The 18,964-nt window shown below is 39.7% G+C and overlaps 1 protein-coding gene across 6 annotated transcripts in view; it reads right to left on the minus strand.

Annotated features, from left to right (window-relative positions):
• The window catches only part of GNB1 (G protein subunit beta 1), a 44,482-nt gene extending 25,836 nt beyond the window's left edge, over window positions 1-18,646 (minus strand). For 4 of the 6 annotated variants that reach the window (XM_075437661.1, XM_075437658.1, XM_075437660.1 and 1 more), the window contains exon 1: window positions 18,302-18,646. The gene's annotated coding sequence lies outside the window, so the exon portion shown is untranslated. Of the gene's footprint in view, window positions 1-17,503; window positions 17,785-18,301 lie in introns of those variants that run through there. The other 2 variants (XM_075437659.1, XM_075437657.1) reach the window with 1 other exon arrangement.
• Between the last annotated feature and the right edge of the window lie 318 nt (window positions 18,647-18,964).

Here is an 18,964-nt window from a genome sequence, read left to right on the forward strand (position 1 = left end):
GTTTGGCTCCGCCCCTGGGACAAGGTTTGACCAGGCTGCAAAAGCAGCTGCCCTTGCTGTAGGGCCATGGACAGAGCACAGGCAACACTAACTCCTATTTAGCAGGGAGATCTCCAGCACAGCTGCAGGTGTCCCACCCCAAACCAGTCCCCTAGAGAGGCACACCACCTTACATTTTGAAGGTCCTGGCTGGCTGCAAGTTGAACACAGGCCCACAATGCTCCCTCAAGGCAAAGACAGCCAACAGCATCCAATGCTGCACTGGGAAGAGCATTGCCAGCAGGTCAAGAGAGGTGATCCTTCCCCTCAGCACCGGTGAGGCCACTTCTGGAGAGCTGTGTTTAGTTCCAGACTTTCCAGCACAAAAAAGACATGTAGCTACTAAGGAGATTCCAGTGAAGGGCCTTGAAGATGATTAAGGGACTGGAGCATCTCTCATATGAGCAAAGGCTGAGGGACAAGTTCAGCCTGAAGAATGCTCAGAGGGGGCTTTTATCGACGTGTGCAGTCTTCTGTATAGACATGTATTTTAAGTGGCTTTATCAACTTGTTTTAAAACAGATCTCAATCAACACCAGTAAAAACTAGTTTCCATGACCATTACACCACTTGAATTTTAAAAATTTATTGCATAACATCCTCCTGCAAGAGTGGCACTGAAGGTTGTTTTATCCAAGGCACTCAACCAGAAATAATTTCTCTGGAGGGGAAATAAAACCCAAACTAAAAACCTACTAGCAAATATCAATATTACTATTAAGGTAAGACAGCAGTTTCAAATGAAGTTACTTTGCTGCTCTGGTATATCTTCCATATCAACATGCACCCAATCTGAACAGGACGCATCCTACACCCAACAAGGACAGCTGTATGTCGGCAGGCAGTCACTGATTTCGCATGCAGATGCTTCTGTTCAGGTACCCAACACTTATCACCACTATAACATATCAACTACATGGTAGAGATAATGTCTGTGAAACTGGGAATTGCAAGTTAGTTTATTAAAATTATTTCTTACTGTCTACATAGCTGATTATTATCACAGAACAGTATCTTGATGCCCAAAAGATTACACGACCTTTCCAAATCACTGCCAACAACATGAAATTCCAATTATGCCACCAAGCAGCAGTAATTAGACGTCTGAAATTTAAAGCTATGCTTCAAGACTATTCTGTATACAAAAAAAAATAATCAAGTAACTGACCTATCATCAGTTTGGTGGCTTGGTCTTAACTATCAGCCTAAACAGTTCTATCCGACAGCTGGAAACTTGAAGGACGTTTGGATATCTGCATGTGTATGTGCTCCTCCAAGAGTTTATTCTAGTTCAGACTTTTCTTGTTGAGTACAGATCTGTATTCCAGAAAGTCTAGTCTTTGCTGTCACCTCCTACAAGCGCAGCTTTGAAGGACAGTCTACAGAAGTATAAAATAATAATTACAAATTCATAAATCTAAATATGCTCACGTGAACAGATACAACCCTTTCTAATTTATTTGCTGTATTCTTTCTGGGAATCATCAGCTGTGCCTATAATTTCCAAGCACATAAGCTTTGAAAAGCAAGCAATACCTTACAGATCACCCTGGCAGGAACAATGCTAGATCATACAACTCCTTCAAAAACTTACTAAAAATACTTCTGCAGTCAAAGGCTAGCATGGCTGGACCATTTCTGTGGGAGATACTGGCTGCTTCTTGTGTTGAAGAAGTGCAAAGTTTCCAGCTGAAGCAGTCATTGTGCTCAGTAGACATTTTTCCGTATATTAGTGTGAAGTACACTCAAAACAAGCAAATATCAGGTCGATAAGTATTAGTGCTCATTACACAACAGTTACATCAGCTGGTTAAAGAGCTAACAAATTTCCATTTTCAATATCACATGCAAGTACAAAATAATTACACAAGCTAAAAATACCTAAAACTGAATGAACTGATTTCATAAATGCTTCATTTTACCTATAGCTCAATTCTTGAATTACAGGTCCCATTTTAACCACGCAACTTTCTACAATGGTCACCGATGTTAATGTTTAAAAGATTTTGTGCATTAAAAAAACACTGCGGCATACCTGGTAATGCAAGATTCTAAAAAACTTGTTCTGTTGTGTTTGCTCTGTCTGAAGACAAGTTTTCCGGGTAAATTAAATCCTTCACCTGTTTCCCATGCACAAGATTTTAAGGAAAATACATTCAAGCTCTGCTCATGACTTAACAGAATAAAGTTGCAGCCCTGTTAGGAGCTATGATCTTTAAGAATACAAGTGACATATCCTTCTCCCCTCACCCCCTCATTCTAGTCGTAGAAACCTGGAAATGCTTTCCTCCTGAAGAGATTTATGCACTTTTTCTACTCTACCTGACATATCTAGAAGACTGAATTAGAAAAAAAGATTTTTCTCATGGCTGCATAGAACACAGGAAAATTGCTGGCTAAAGAATAAAGGTTAGTTCTAAGGTCCTTCCAAAGTTCTGGCTACATTCCTTCATCCTGTAACCTTACTCATACAAAACAGCATACACAACAGGAAAATTCAGGCACAACAGATCTACACGGAACAGCTTCTGACCAGTCAACATGGCCTTCCATCAAACTGCCTTCAACTAAGCAGCAAGGACAGCAGTTTTAGCACTTCAGAATGCCACAAACAAACAAAAAACCCAAACCCCACCCACCATAAATAACCGCTAGTACTCAGAAAAAAGAAAAATAAAATAAAATTTCAAAATCAAGCTTCTATTTCAGAAAATTCAGGGGACATGCCTCACAAAAACTTGCAATGCCCGAATTCGGTAAGACAGTTTCACATTCAAAGTTCCAACTTTGAATTACTGTCTTGGAGAAACACTGCGTTTTTGTCTTCTCCAAAAGCGTTACAGAATAAGAATAATTCACAAAACAGTTAACTTCTATGTGCAGATTCCTCAATACCAGAGGGTATTACCACACAGTAAAGGAATACAACATCTACTGGAAATCACCAAACTCTAGCTGTATCTAGCTATATATGCATAATATCAGCTTTTGCTTGCACGCCTAGGTTTTCTAAGACCTTAGGACTCATCACTCTGCTTAAGAAGTATTTGAAAATTAACCTTTTGGATAGTCTACCACTTTCTCAAAATAGAATACTAATCAGCAGACAACAAAGCTTAAGATCATGGCAGGGACACATGCTTGCAATAAACAGCTCTGTAGTGAAGTGGCCCGTCTCCCTCTGCCACCAACAGTGAACAAACTCAGCCTGTCTTCATGGAAGACAGCATCCCCCATGTTGCCAAAATACTCACATTTCCTGACACTAATCCTATGACCTACATTTAAAAAAATCATACTGATGCAATATTTAAGCATAAAAATCTGGACTGTAACAGGTCACTTTATTAATCCTTTCTAAATGCATCTGCAAGCTATGTGCATTATTTAAAAAAAAAAAAAAATCTTAATTCCAGGTACAGCAGAGAATTTATGTAAAAAATAAAAGAACCAACTACTGCAAGTTTAACAGATGACTAAAACCAAATGCTTAAAATCACACTTTTTAAAAAGAGTTGTCTTAGGAGATCTTTAAAGTAGTTCACGAATATTAATAACTTTTGCTACTTTAGTGATCCAAGTCAAAAGATTTCCTAGCTACCACTCTTCTTTTCTGCCTTGCTCTAAAAGAAATTAACATTTAAGAGCATTCTAGCACTTCCTGATACATGGTAGACAAAGGAAAATAACTTAAAGAACAGAAATTACTGATATTCCATATGTTTTCAACAAACTCTTATTTATTAAAAATGTTCCTTTGTTCAAAATTATTTATATGCAATTACTCCTCCTGAAGAGGAACACATCTATCAATAAACTGCATCGACTTTATTTAACTGGCCAGTGATGGTTTTGACTGTCTGCCTTCCTGACCTTACAAATAAAAAAAGAAATCAAACCCCACACAGTAAGTCAGGAAAACTTAGAACCTGCTTGTGCTTAAATTTCTAGCTACTTTTACCAGAAAAATAAGTTACTGAAAATTGTCACTTAAAGTGTCCCCTTATTAAAAACAAGCAATTTTGTTGTCACATGCTACTAGACATCTCCCTTCAGACTGGAAAACAAAACCCAGGCAGCACTGTAAGAGAATATATTACTATTAATTAACCAACACAGAAATGACTAAGCATTTATTACCAGATGCTTCTATCTGCAGATCCTTACAGTAATTGAACAGTTGCTTCTTAATTCAGCTGTCATCTTTCATTGCTTCCTTGAACTCTTTTCTCACTAACCTCCAGTTTTTACTGGCCTTTTCATTTAATTTGTGAAGTGACCAGTATCTCTGTTTACCTAAACAGCACAAATCACATGCACACAAGAGAGATCATAGTCCTACTCCAATACTAATGCCCCTGACACACACCATACTTCTCACTATTCAGAATTAAAATTATTGCCATAAACAGAGAAGTAGCTACAAAGGTAAGAGTATATAACAAAATATTGCTGGACCCAAACATTTTCTCAGTAACACACAACTAACTATTCATGAGCTGCAGAAACAAAACCTAGGTGTTTCTGGGCTAAAAAAAACCCCAAACACAACTAAAAACACACATATTGCATTTTAACTGCTAGAGATAAATGAAAAATGTTTTTGTTACTTTCTCAGGCCCACTAATATAAATCAACCAGGCTTTATGCCATTTGTTCAGATACCTTTGTTCCTTCCAATTTTTTTTTATTCTTTTAAAAATCACAGTAACTATTTGTATCCCCTTGGAATTGTGCTAAAATACTTTCCGTAATTTTTTGAGGAAATACATTTTTTGACATAAGCCCTTAAGCATCAGGAATGCTTAAAAGGAAAAAACATGCATAGCAGGAGCTACCTGGAAAGCTGTTAATAATGAGAACAGTTTCATCGTACAGATTTAGAAGCATTAAGGAAGCAAAAGAGGCAAAAGCCAAGGGTAAAACTATAGCACAAATCAGTCAGATATAGGAAGGTTGCCTGGCTTGTGAAGTGTTATCAGCAATGTGTTTGCAGAAAAGTTGAACAAAATAATGCAAAAAAACCCCACCCCAGAAACAAACCAGGAAATTCATCATTTCTCCTCCAGGGAACCTAAAGTAATGCCACAGTATCAGGATATTATCTTTGTTCAGAATGCAAGCTATAAACCGTACATTTTCTCCTACAAGACAGAAATGGAAGCACGCTGTTGTAGGACCATTTTACACATCATCCCATCATGACAAATCAGTGACAGAATCCTAACACAGCAAATGAAAACACATTACACACCTAAAAGATATACTTGTTTCTTTTTAGTAAAAGTCAACATTAGAAACACATTTATTCGGGTATCAAAACAAGTTTGTAATCCACAGTTTAAGAACATGCCTATACCAAGTTGCAATCCTATTAAGAAACATAATTCTTGTCAACTCTCATGACGTTTCCAAAGACAGCTTTTTGAAAGTCACTTCTGGGTATCCCAGTTTTCCAGTAGGTATTCTGTTCATTTTCCGTAATTTAAAGATGTTCAGGAAGTCCTCACGAAGATTGATGTACTTCTCTATCATGATGACGCTCTGCTCAAGCTCTCCCCAGACAATTCAGGGTAGGTGCTGAGGAGAGCACAGCATGCGACCGGATCATGTTGCACTGAATTCACAAGCAAATGACTGGCTCGATGCAAAACCTGGCGCACAGGTAGGTGATTGCACCACCTCCTGTTACCAAAATCCTGAAGATCACAATCAAATCCATCAGGTGGAACATCTGCCACTGACTGAGGGTTGAAGTGTCCAAGAAGAACAAGTCTTTTCCAAAAGCCTGAACGATATTTCTCTCAGCTGTTTGCTAGCACATCTGTATTGGCACAGTCTTCTCAAATTTTGTTAAAAATCATGTATTGTTTCAGATACTACCATTACAGGGACATCAGTAAGAACATTAAGATCTTCACTACACTACTTATTATATTCAGGCAGGAACTGGGTTATGTGATCACTTATTTACAACATTAAAAAAACCAGCAAAATTAGACATGAAAAACACTAAACTAAGATGGTATACTTGTATAAGCACAGAAAATTAGTAGAAATTCCTATTATTGTGTTTTTCCATAGATCTCAGCTCAACTATTTTATCAACAGAAGCTGAATCATCCATTTCATTCTACGTATGCCAGCTAGTAAAGAGTCAACTGAGTCAAAGGAGAATCAGCTGCTCCGTATTTACACCCCTTTTAAAAAATACAATTACCATTAAGAATGACACATTTAGCAATACTACTTTTTACATCCTTAAAAGTCAAATCATTTAAAAATAGAAGAAATAGCCCACCAAATCAATATACCCTTATTCTTGAGCTAAGGGAGACATTTACAGATATAAGGTGGTCTTTTATCGACAATTTTGCTTCTGAAAAGTATCCCTCTCATCCATGCACGTAGGCACAGACTTTAATTGAGATACTCACATGATTACACGACTCACTGCACCAAGGCCTTCAAAACACTAATGAAAAACACATTACGTTTCCAGCAGCAGCACAATAATTTATATTCTCTCAAACCTGAATTGTGCTTTACCATGTGGACCAAGAGTTGCACCCAAAATGTGTTTCACCATTAGGACCGAATCTTGAAAGAGCTGGTTTCTTCTGTCTGCTCTGACTTAGAACAACTCCAAGAAAGTAAACAAGCTTTACCGTATTAAGCTTTTATAATAATAATAAAAATCCAATAGAAGCAAAGGTACCCCATCTTACAGACAGGCTGGACAAGATTTGACAACAACCTTCTGACTGTAACTACCATCACATCCCGCCTCAACAAAAATACGGTAGTTAAGACATTTGAACAGCCAGCTCTCTTCGTGCCTCTGCTACACAGACTGTACAAAACAGCCTCAGAGATCATCTAAAAGAAAAATACTCATTCTTCACAATCGCAGTCGGGATCTTACACAAGCTTGAAATAAGAATTTAGATGTTCAAGCCGCACACTGATCTTCAGTAAGAGAATAATAGAGCACTGTTAGAAGTTCAGCTACACCATAAAATAACTGCTTTCCAGCACCAGTCTGAAAAGAGAAAGTATTTCAGTAGAACTCAAAAATCAACAGCACATATTATATGCATATAGCAGATAAAAGAATACTCAGTAGAGATTAGAATATGGCATGACTTCTCTAATCTTTTTACCCAAAATAGACTGAACAATATTTTGTTCTCTAGCCCAGCAATCAACATAACCCATCTTTAATCAATGTGGAAGCAGTTCCATTAGTTTTGATAGCCATGATTTATACCCCCAGAGTTCATCGATTTCTCCCAGCAATTGCTGCATCTTGATATGTACTGTTGATAGAAAATAAGTTAAGGTACAGAAGAATAGAAACAAGAAAATCAAGGCTGACGAGTGAAAAGTAGAGTAGCACAAGAGACCTTGAAGCCATTAGACTGAGAAGTGGTGTTTGGGAACAGACAATGCAACAATGCTGAACGCTGACAGGAAAGGTAAACTTCAGGTACAACCCAGGGATGGTATCACAACAGAAAGCACAAAGGTACAACAGGAAATACTTGCTTTCACCCTTGGACGTTCTTCTTTCCATCGTACTGCATTAACCCCCTTAAAACGTCTGGCACTAGCCTTTAAGTAGCAGTTGTATTCCTCTAGACAGAATGCATCTGGTTAGGTGATCAAAATAAAGAGGAAAACATAATAAACATAATTCCTCTAGACATAATAAACATAATTCCTCTAGACAGAATGCATCTGGTTAGGTGATCAAAATAAAGAGGAAAACATAATAGAAAGAAAACAAGTAAAGTATTACTAGGTTTAGGAGCCAGAGTGGGAGTTAACTAAGAAAAAATTGAAAACATCAAAAGACAGCCCAGTCGAGGGGGAGAATGAAAAGTGAAGCCAGGAAAGCAAAGTCTGTTTAGCAAAGCCAGAAGCCAGTAAGGTTAGTGGAAATCTGTAACTTTTCAGGTTCTGCACTGATTTCCTTGATCCTCATGCACACCTCCTTCGTACACGTGCTGCTTTGTGTTTATTTGGAGCCCCTGGACACTACTGTTGTGCAAAACTATGTGAGTTTTTGAGGGGAGGGTGGTTTTGAGTGTGTTTTTAAAACAGAAAACACCCTAACTGCAGTAGAAAATATATCAACTCCTTAAAAACAGAAGGGGAGAGATCCTTGAAGACATGCCATTTCCACCTTACACAGAGTATTAAGGATTCTGATTTGGGAAAAAACAGTTACTGTTTTTTCCAACTCCAGCTTCCACCTCAGCTTGCTTTTATAAGCTACTTCATCTTCTGTAGGAGAAGATCTGCTCATTAACTAGAAGCCGAACTAGCACAGTTTTGCAGCACTGTGCATGGTATTAAACTATTTGCCCATCCTGGTTTCCTCAACATGCCACGTTGTGAATTGGCAAGGCAGTTGCTGAAGAACAGGTGTCGATGCCACCTTTTGTGACAGAGGGCAGCAATAACTGGCTTCCCCAGAGTGAACCTTTCCGAGTTTAATCCACAACAGCCAGGATCTGGAACAAAAAAATTACTACAGGATAAATTAGACTAAGAAATCAAACAAAATTAATTAAACCTTGAATTCTCCATGGTGTGTATCCAGCTAAGCAGGTAGTCACTGCTAGCTAGGTGACACAGCTTAACATCCCATATTATCTCAGGAAAATTTGTCCAAACGCTTTATATTTGATCCCCAGAGTAGCAAACAAAAAGTGGATTCTCCAATCCTTGAATTAGTACGAGTTCCATCTTCTAACATGAGTTAAAGGGAATAGAGAAGAGTCAGGCTAGAAGCAAACCTGAAGATGACTGGGCATCTTCTCACATCTAAGGACTTGCCTAAGATTCCCAAAATGTTTGGAAGAACTTCATTCTATTTGCAAAGTTTTCGAGTTTATAGTGTTTAAGATGTTTTCTCCTTTTCTTCCAGATACTGTACATCATCTGATTTTCAGGATACAAGGTGATTTTTTTTAATCATTACATAATTGAATCTTGGATATCCTGAATTTGCAGTATGTCACATTCAAGACTAATGAGAGACTTTGAATAATCAGATACCTAAGTATCACACCTGTGAACTACTGTGCCCAGCTATTAAAGCCCCAAATGCAGGTTCTGCATGAGTTCCGCCTCCTCCATACATCAGCAATGAATCTTTTTGTAGGACAAACCAATGTGTTTCCTGAAATGCTGAAGCTTTATCTACTGTCTATAAGCGCAAGAATAAAGGAAGAAAGTAAACTGAACTAACCAATTTCACTTCACTATCCGAAGTTTCTATGATATTTGAGTTTTCATACATGAAAAAAACTTCCCCTACTTCTCAAGCATCTCTTAAAGACACACTACTACTAACAGATTTTAAGTCTGTTAAAATGAAATAATATTGAACATGAACAATTTAAGTATTACATAGTCTTTTAACCACAGTACTGCATATTAACTTCAATAGTAAATTTTCAGGCACTAGCCAGATAATATCTGACAACTTATAGTGAAATCCAGTACTTAATAACCTGAAGCACAATTAAATTGCCATACACATCAAGCGAACCATTGTTGATCTTTGTACAGACAACACCTTTGTTAAACAGACAGCAGTGTATCTTCAGTATTTTACCACTTCACAATGAATGCATGACAGGAATATCCAACATATGTTACAACAAAGATAGTTCTTTAATTAGTACAGTATAAACTTCTTTTGAGTACCAAAGGTTTCAGCAGACTATCACATCTACTTTGTTTTCCTAGATAAATGGAAAAAGCTACCATACCACCCTCCAAATACATTTGCCAGGTTATCTGAAGAAAACTGTTTTGGGAACTAAATAGGAAAAATCCAAGAGGACCATAAATGGACTACTTCTCAGCATCTGGAAGCATACATAGGCCTGTTTTGTTGAGCACTATTACTCCTTTACTGGAAACAAAACATATACTAAGTTTTGTATTAAGCAGTTATAACTCCTGGCATTTTATATACCGAAACACAAGTTTTACTTTTTTTAAATCCTGGATTCAAACGCAGCTACCTTCAACACATACCTTGAACCACTTGGTGTTAAACTAAGATGTATTAGCTCAACAGTTTATTTAAACTTCAATGGAACTGAACTTTACACATATGGCAAAACCAGACACACTGCACTAGTTTTCACCACAAAGATCTTACTAGAAAATATTAGTATTGCGCATATATTAAACTGAGAAATAAGTTTGCGGACTTCTGGTCAATGCTGTTTACAGAGTGAACATTTCTGCCTGGCCTTACAAACTTCACTACTGAAGATAACTAAGCATTAACTTTTAAGATCTCTGCATCAAGAAGAGGTACATTCATACCATCTTCTGTACACTTCTAATCTTGGAGCTTTGACCCACCTCCTATCCCTCAATTGTTCTGGTAAATCCCTCAAATACCTACAAAAATCCAAACAGTTGGGCCGAACACAAAGTCTTTTGATTGTAGAAGAGAGTATACCAGAGCAGGTCAATTTCTCTAATTCCAGAAGAAAGCCGCATTCCCCACCCGTTACAAAAGGGCAGCAACACCTCAGGCAGTAGCTCGCAAAGCACAGCATCTGGACAGATACAAGCATACCACACAATCTCCAAGAACATTTGTGAGCTCAACAGCCTGCTCAGTAACCCTCCACAAAAGAAGTCTAGTAAAACATACCCTGTGTTCCACAGATGTCACAGAGAGAAAATCCTTACAGTGAAGCATGCACCATTGATACTGGGTACATACATTTCAGTTTCCACAGAAGTCAAACGGTAGTAAAAATTCTTCTGTCAGAGCAGTACTGGAGAATTGTTTCGACATTTCACAAAAATAAACTAAAATCCACTCAGCTTGTCAAATAACTTCATGGTTTTGCAAATAATTGTAGATAACCTCTCTTTATTGGCAGATTTCAATAAATCCTAAAATGTCAGGATGAACACAAAGCAATGTTACTGCACAGACTTCTAAGATCGTTACCTAAATCTAGTCCAAGATAGGCAAGAAGGCCAGAAAAGCACTAAGAAAAGAGATGTATAGAATTAACAGCTCACCTGCAATAGTTAAGCATAAACTATTTTTCTTTCTTACAAAGAAAGAAACTGGCATCAGCTGTTGTAATTAAGCCTACTGTGACAGAAGAAAAAACAAGCCACAGAAGAAAGGTATTGCTTTCCTGTCAGTGATGTCAACTTTGTGGGTGTTTGCCTTTCTGAAAGTCATCTAGAACGACTTGCAAAATTTCTTATTTAGTCTCCTATACTCAGTACAGTTTGATTTTGTAATAAGGATGAGCAAAATCATCACTGCCACCTGAACTGGTAAAATGTTCACAACTACTTTGACAGATGACATGCAGGAGTTTCCAGAGAGAAGTATTCTGGTTTTACTTCCCTCCCCACACCCCGCCTTTGCTGGGTGGGGGTGGGGGGGAAGAGCTGACAAAAATCTTTACATAGTTATTAATATAAGACTGCATTACATAAAGCTACAAAAAATAGCTAATCATCTAATTACAGATAATTCATATTTTCACTTTGGGGAGTGCTGGCAGGCATTACTGCAGTTTTCAAGAAGATATCAGAAATATTCTTATCTGAGAAAAACATGATAAATGGCAAGAAATTTTAGGCAAACCTTCCTCAGACCAATGCAGGAACACACACAAAAAAATTTTGCTGTCTACTATTCAATTAATGCTTAAAATATATAGAAGGTATTTATTTTCTACACATAGATCCTTTAGAAATTGCAGTGATTTGACAGGCTCAAATTCTACTTAATCAAATAAAAATACATATTTTTAATGAAGCAGTTTCATGCAAACTACTTACAGAAATTAACTACATTTCACTTTAAAACAGCAACTAGATTTTTAATCACTTACTTTCTCTTCACTTCGTTATCTGCTACTCATTTTTCCCCACATCAAGTTCTAAATACTATCTATGAAAATAATTTGAAGATTTAGCCTATCTTTACCACTAGCTGTTACAGAGCTACCTTACATCTTGTCTCCTTTGAGCTCCCTCAGACCACCTTCTTCAAGTCTTCAGCCTCCTTTTCACTTCTCCATTACTAGGATTCCAAAACAGACACAATACAAAGATCAAATTTTAAACTTTCACCCAATAAAAATATTTTTTAATTCAACAAATAATAAAACCCTACAGCTCTTCATAAGTCTGCGACAAGTGACAAAAATGACTTGTTTTCAATAATTCATAAGCCAAAAATATTTAGAAAAAATAATTTTAAGACAAGTCTACCAAAGTATTCCAGTCCGTAAGAAAGCTCAGAGATCTTGATATTAACCTACAGATGCAGCTTGCCCACAAGCCAAACAGGGCTCAGACTCATGAGCAAGTTTCCAACACTAGAGTCATCTATATGCAACCTTTCAGCCTACATTGAGTTCAAGAGATTTGGATTAATTTAGTCATCCATGAAAAAATGCCTATGCTTATTGGAATATCCTTGCATTTATTTTAAGCGTGCAGGCATGGATAATTACCACAGCATAGCTGACAGAAGTAACCTATTCATTAAGCCAAAGCCAGGTGTTCTGAACACCTGCAACATCTTCTAAAATATTCCTGTTTTAAACTGGCTATAGTTACTTGTCCCGGATTTCAATAAGAATTAAATTTGGGGACATCTAAACAACTTAAGTATTTGCTTCGTAACTGCTTTCTCAAGCCCTTATTCCTGTGATGTGTCATTCATTCCCACCCCCACACCCCCCCCCCCGAACTAAAACATGAAGAGCCAGGGAGAGGTGTAACATTTTGTATGGCATCCTTATTTTCTGCTACTTTAGAATTTTGAGAACCAAACAATTGAGTGCTCAGGCCAGTGCTGAAAAACCTGGACAGAATTTGAAGTTCTCATTTCCAAGATTCCCTACAAATTACACTTCCATGGTGTCCCCATAAATACTTTTTTTTGTCTGACACATACAAATTATCATGTACGCATCTAATTACAGCATCCCCAGTAACACTGAGCGTAAGATATACATAGCAAGCCACACCGTATCTTAGCTGTTTCCAGATGGCATGCATGAATATTGTCATGTCATTACTCTATAGATGGGTTCAAGAAAGAAGATTCCTGGATGTCTAAGAATATACTGGCAAAGACAAATGTTACCCCCTGTACCTAGCACACTCAAGGTTCCAACTGCAGTATTCCACATAAGCAGATATATTTCATCGTGTTTCAGAAGATTAACAAATCATAACACATTCTACCATACCACTCTAATAAATGCAATGGACACAAGCATTTAATACAAATTAATATAGTCTTACAAGACATTATTTGTACAGGACACATTTTAGAAGGTCAGCTGTTAAAAAAAAAAAGGCCAAGAACATCTGACCTCTATGGTCCCAAAAATACTTTTAAATGTGTATTTTTATTCAAAGGCTAACCATCTCCTTTCTCTCTACTTTGAAGTCTGCTAGGGCTTTAATAAAAATGCAGTATTCTGCTTCAAAAATTGTTTTGAAGTGTCCATATTTTTGAACTAGGAAGCCTTCCATAGTAATTTACATTGATTATTTTGGCATCTCAAGTAAAGGTACTGTTCATAACCAGCTTAGAGCTTTTAAAAACCTCTTAACGTTCTTCTGAACTACCAGTTGGCTCAAGTATCTATGGATTCTGCATACATTTCTGTTTGGTGAAAAACAAATCCAAGCACACAAAATCCCCAGCACACTAGACACCCTGTGAAGAAATAATAAATTGAGATACTATGTTAAATAGAAACACAGGGGCTTGGGGGTATTTTTGTTTTTTATCATGACCTTGGCTAATACTAGTTGCAACATTATCAGTGGGGAGAAGAAAAAACATTTTGAATGGAATATGTATTCTTTTCATTTGAGTCTGCACTTCAAGCAATCAAGGGACTCCCTTAAAAAAAAACAACTCCACTTTATCTTCAATCACATGCTTAAGAAACATTTCATTAACACAAGCTAGTTGCTTTCAATCTTATATATTTTTCCCTAACATAACCAATGAAATACTGTAAAAAACCCACCCTCAAAATACTGGCATGAGCATAAGCAATAGAGACTCTAACAACGACTCACCTAAGCACAACTCAACCACGTGAACACGATTTTTCATTTCAACTCGCCAGTAACAAACTAGCACTAAATACAATTCTTGAAACAATATGGTATGCCATATGGCTAAAACTGGATATTAAAATTGAGAATATCAATTACCAATCCACTAATGCTGAGAGCCAAAATCCAGGGACAGTAAGAATTTAATCCAATTCAGTGTCTAAAACATGAGCTGAGCCCGACATACAGAAGACAAATCTATTGCTGGTACCACAGAAAGCAAGCAACTCCAATCTTTTATTTCAATAACTACAAAACTAGCTAAATGTAACACGACCTTAACATTCCTAACTATAGCAGTAGGCATCAAAAGAATCTGAAAAAGCAACACAAGTTTCACGTGAATTGGCATCTTGTTTCACACTGATTGAGAAATCATAACTAAGTAACTATTTAAGAAGAAACAGTTATAGTTGTTTTCCACATGACCAAATTGAAGCCTCCAAAGCACCAGGAAGTTGTTACACACTGCAGCCAACATCATCTTGCTTAATTTCAGGAAAAGGCACCCTACAAACACAACAGATATATATTTCTACAATAATTAAAGGATCCTGAAAGTAATTGCATTAATTGAAGGATTTTTTTCTTGTTGTATTTAAAACTAGAACAATTAAACTAATATACAATTTTTAATAGCTGCAGAGTGCTTATTCTTGGATGATATTAAGAATAACTCTACACAAAATTCTACATACTTCCTAATGATACAAAACTTTATTGGTTACTTACTCAAGAGGAATTCTCATGAAGTTGAAATATAACACATTTTCAGATTTTCATGAGGTATGGAGGCAATTTAAAAACTGTTCTGCTAGGATTTACTGTGGAATTCTAACTTCACATGTTGCAGAAGATTTCATGGTAGGATGCTTGCCTCGTACTGACCTAGCAGCTACAAGGACTAAACAAGGATAAATGCAATTTATCTTACTCAATACTGAATCCCACTTCACCCTACTCCTCTCTGATCCTGTACTGAAAGGCCAAAGTAATAATATGAAAAAAGCACTGCACAACTAGTTTCAAGTTCAACAGCACATTAAAAGTAACATCAAATGGAACTAACAACTTATTGGACAAGTATTCTTGATTAAAAAATTGTTCTAGACATACCAGAGGAGTAAAATGCATTCAGCTAATTTAGGCTTTTTTTTTTTTCTTAAAAAAACCAAACCAAAACAAACCCAACACCACAAGCCTCAGTTGCAAATTAGCTCTTCTGCTTCTTTGCTTCATTCTGTACGAACTACAGCTGGGCTATGACAGTAAACTAACTAACAACTGATTATACATTAAGTCATAGATAAACAGTAGTAAAAAGGTTGGTATTACCAAAGGTTTGGAGGTCATTTGAATACAGGAGACATAACAAGTATTTTTTATTTTGCTTGCTCGGTAGTGTATTATTTTAAGCCCAACTCCACTATATCAAACATTAACCAAGCTATTTTATTTAGGCTACCAGAGTTAAGAAGCTTGGCACTATGGTGAAATACCATTAAAGTTACAAACTCAAAGTCCATTTTTCTTAAAAGATACTAAAAATCAGGCTTTAGAAATTCATAATATCGTCTTAAAATACAGCACTTCAGACACAGAACTGTCCTAATATCCCCCAAACTTTTCTTATTCTTTCCCATAAAAAGAACAGTTATCTAGAGGACGACAATAATTCCAGGTCAAAACAAATTTTAAAAGCCTTCACAAATTATTAGCATTCCGAAGCAGACAGGAGACTCTTCTGTATTACAGAAAGACAACTGCCTGCACGGGGTCTGATGATCACCTGGCTAGCAGAGAACCAGCAACGGCACACAGCCCCAGCAGACTCTTTGTATACCTGTGCTCTAGGTTTAAAATACCGTTTTTCAGCAACAGGCTTAATAAAACCAAGAACATTTTGACGGTATTAAGCAGGCACTGCAAGGTAAAAATCATGTCACCCGTTTATCCAGTAAGAGCCTATGTGAACATTTCAATAAAACTATTTACTCCTCCCACCTAGTTCCTATCTGGAGAAGCTCACAAAAATGAAGAAAAAACCCCACAGATTTATCGCAACAATCTTCCAAACACTCCTCGTACTCCCACCCCAAAAAATAAGAAAGCAAAGAGAATGAGAAAGTGAATCTAAAACACAATTACGAAAGAAGATCTAGTTTGGCAAAGCTGTGGTGAGGAGGAGTTGAAAAATGAGAGCTGCCTTGCTGCAAACGCCATCTTGTTGCAGCTACTGGGCCCAGGCACAGAAAGATCCATTCATTCACAGCAAAAAGAAAATCAAACACACACCCTGGCTAATCTGCAGCCACCAAAACAACTACACTGTTATCGCCCCTTCTCTTTTCTCCTCTCCTGAAGTGCACAAGGGAAAAAGGTAAACTCTGATATTTTATATTTAGAACAAATTTAGATCGTAATATATCATCCTCGTTTCTCACGTGTATTTCACATACACATCGACAGCATTTTGTCTTGATTCACATCCCTGTATTTAGCAGATCAGCTTAAAATATGGGATAAATCTTTCAAGATAAGGTGCAGACATTTTACAGCAGCAAAATGTTAAATTTTTCAGTCTTAAATCACCCCTCCAAGTTGAGACAACTATTTTCAAAAATCACTTAAGCCTTACATTTACAGTCCTTTCCTCCTATTTTCTGCTGTGGAGACAATGCATAATAACGTGGCAGCCGGCACCCTAGAAAGGATGCCTTATTTAAAATAACGAATCCCAGCCACGACTTTGCTGAAGAATAATGAAATATCACATTCGTTAAAATTTCAGTTCATCTTCAGGAATGATAAATTGACGTCTTACAACCACCTCTACATCATTCTGATTTTCTTCTAGACAAGATTTTTTTTTTTTAATAAAATGACTCGTCTCTTTCAGATTTACATACAAGACTTTACACCTCTTCATTTCCTACAAAGCTGTAGAATTAAAAATCCTACACCTGAAATATCCCTTGTATGGATGAAAATAAAAAACCCAAACTGAAATCCTTTCAATAATAAGCTGGGAATTGAAATAACATTTTTCGCGACATTTCCGAGGAGAAAACTCCATTTTTCTACTGTAGCAAACACCCTCCATGATCTTCCTTACCTCTCCTACGGGCACACAGAAATATGCAGCACCGTAATACATGGGGGAACAACAAATCTGCGGTCTAAACCCATCCTCGGCTCTGCTATTCCAGGGAACAAAACCTCCCCTACCCCTCCATCCCTCCCCCAGCCCGAAGCCAGCCTGCGAGCCCTTCCCCGGCCCGGGGGCTGCTGGAAGCAGGCTTACCCTGTTCGCCTCGCCCCCGGCTCCTCTCAGTCAGCTTTCCACCATTACAGCAGACACAACAGAGCTTTTTTTTTTTTTTTTTTTTTCCTTCAATCTCTCTCCAAATATTCGCTCTGCCGGCTGGATCGCTCGGGAAACTCGCCTTTTGTGTCTTAACGCGTACCAGCAAGCACCTCAACCCGTCTAACAGAGACCACTACAGCGTGATTACAATTAAAAATGGAACCCCTCAAGATCCAAGGTCTCCTCCCTTTTCGCCTTCAAGCCTTCGAGAGAGAATCAGTCCCAGTCCCAGTCCCACCCCCACCTTTTTCTCCTCCTCCTCCAGCTACAAACACACTTCTTTTTTAGGGGAAGCTGGAGCACCGAGGAGGTGGGGAAGCGCGGAGGCGGGGGGCTATTTCCAACCCCGCCATGCTGAGGGGTGGACAAACCATCCGCCGCCCTTCTCTCCCGCGGGGGCCGGGAAGAACGGGCGAGGAGGAAAAGGCGGGGGGGGGGCCTAGCCCGGTGCCCCGGCGACGGGAGAACCGAGGGAGCGGCGGAAGGGGAGGACGGAGGGAAAGGAGAAGTGCGGCAGCGGGGAGGAAGGGCGGGGGAGGGGAGCGGGGGACGGGCGCAGCCGCGCAGAGGAAGAAGGAACCGGGGATGAGGGGGAGCCGGGCCCGCTGCCGGCGGGAAGATGGCCTCAGGGTGGGGCCGGGGGCTCGGCGAGCCGGGCGGGAAGGCGCGGGAGAGGGCGACGAGGCTTCGCTGCGGCCCCCCCGCCCGCCCCCTTCTCTCTCCTCAGACGGTTACCTGCCCTTCCGGCCGCTGCTCATCAACCGGGCCGGTTCGTCCGTCGCCCGCGGCTCCTGCCCGCGTCCCGCCGGCCTGGGGAGGGGAAGGGGGGCGGAGGAGGAGGAGGAGGCAGAGGAGGAGGGGAGCCGCCCGCGCTCTGCCCGGCGGGTCCCGGGGAGGCAGCAGCGCCGGCCGGGGCGTCGAGTCGGAAGGAGAGCGGCGGGGGAAAGGAGGTGCCGCTGGGTCTCGACTCCTCCTTGCGCGCTGGGTACCCGCTCAGCTCCCCGCAGCCATCGGGAAGCGAGAGCCTGGGCGCGGTTAACCTCCGCCCCGCCCGTGCTGCCCGGCCGGGAAACCCCGGCTCGGCTCGGCTCCCCGCCCCGCCCCGCCGCCGGCCCCCGGCACCGCCCTGCCGGGCGGTGGCACCGCCGACGGCAAAGCGCAGGCCCCGCCGCGCCGGACGCCTGGCTGCCTCGACGCGGGGGGGGGGGGGGAGCCGCCAGCACGGCCGGAAGGCCGCGGGCACGGTGCGCGCTCCCCGGCGGGCAACGCCCTTCCAGTCAGTCAGCGCGGCGGGAACGGGGCCGTCTGCCGCCTCCCGCCCAGCGCGGCTTGGGTCGGCCCCGCGCTGAGGCGCTTCCTCCCTGAGCGCGAACAAAGGCCGCGGGTGAAGGGAAGGAG

Source organism: Opisthocomus hoazin, chromosome 16 (genome assembly GCF_030867145.1).
Source record: "Opisthocomus hoazin isolate bOpiHoa1 chromosome 16, bOpiHoa1.hap1, whole genome shotgun sequence".
NCBI classification, from domain to species: domain Eukaryota; kingdom Metazoa; phylum Chordata; class Aves; order Opisthocomiformes; family Opisthocomidae; genus Opisthocomus; species Opisthocomus hoazin.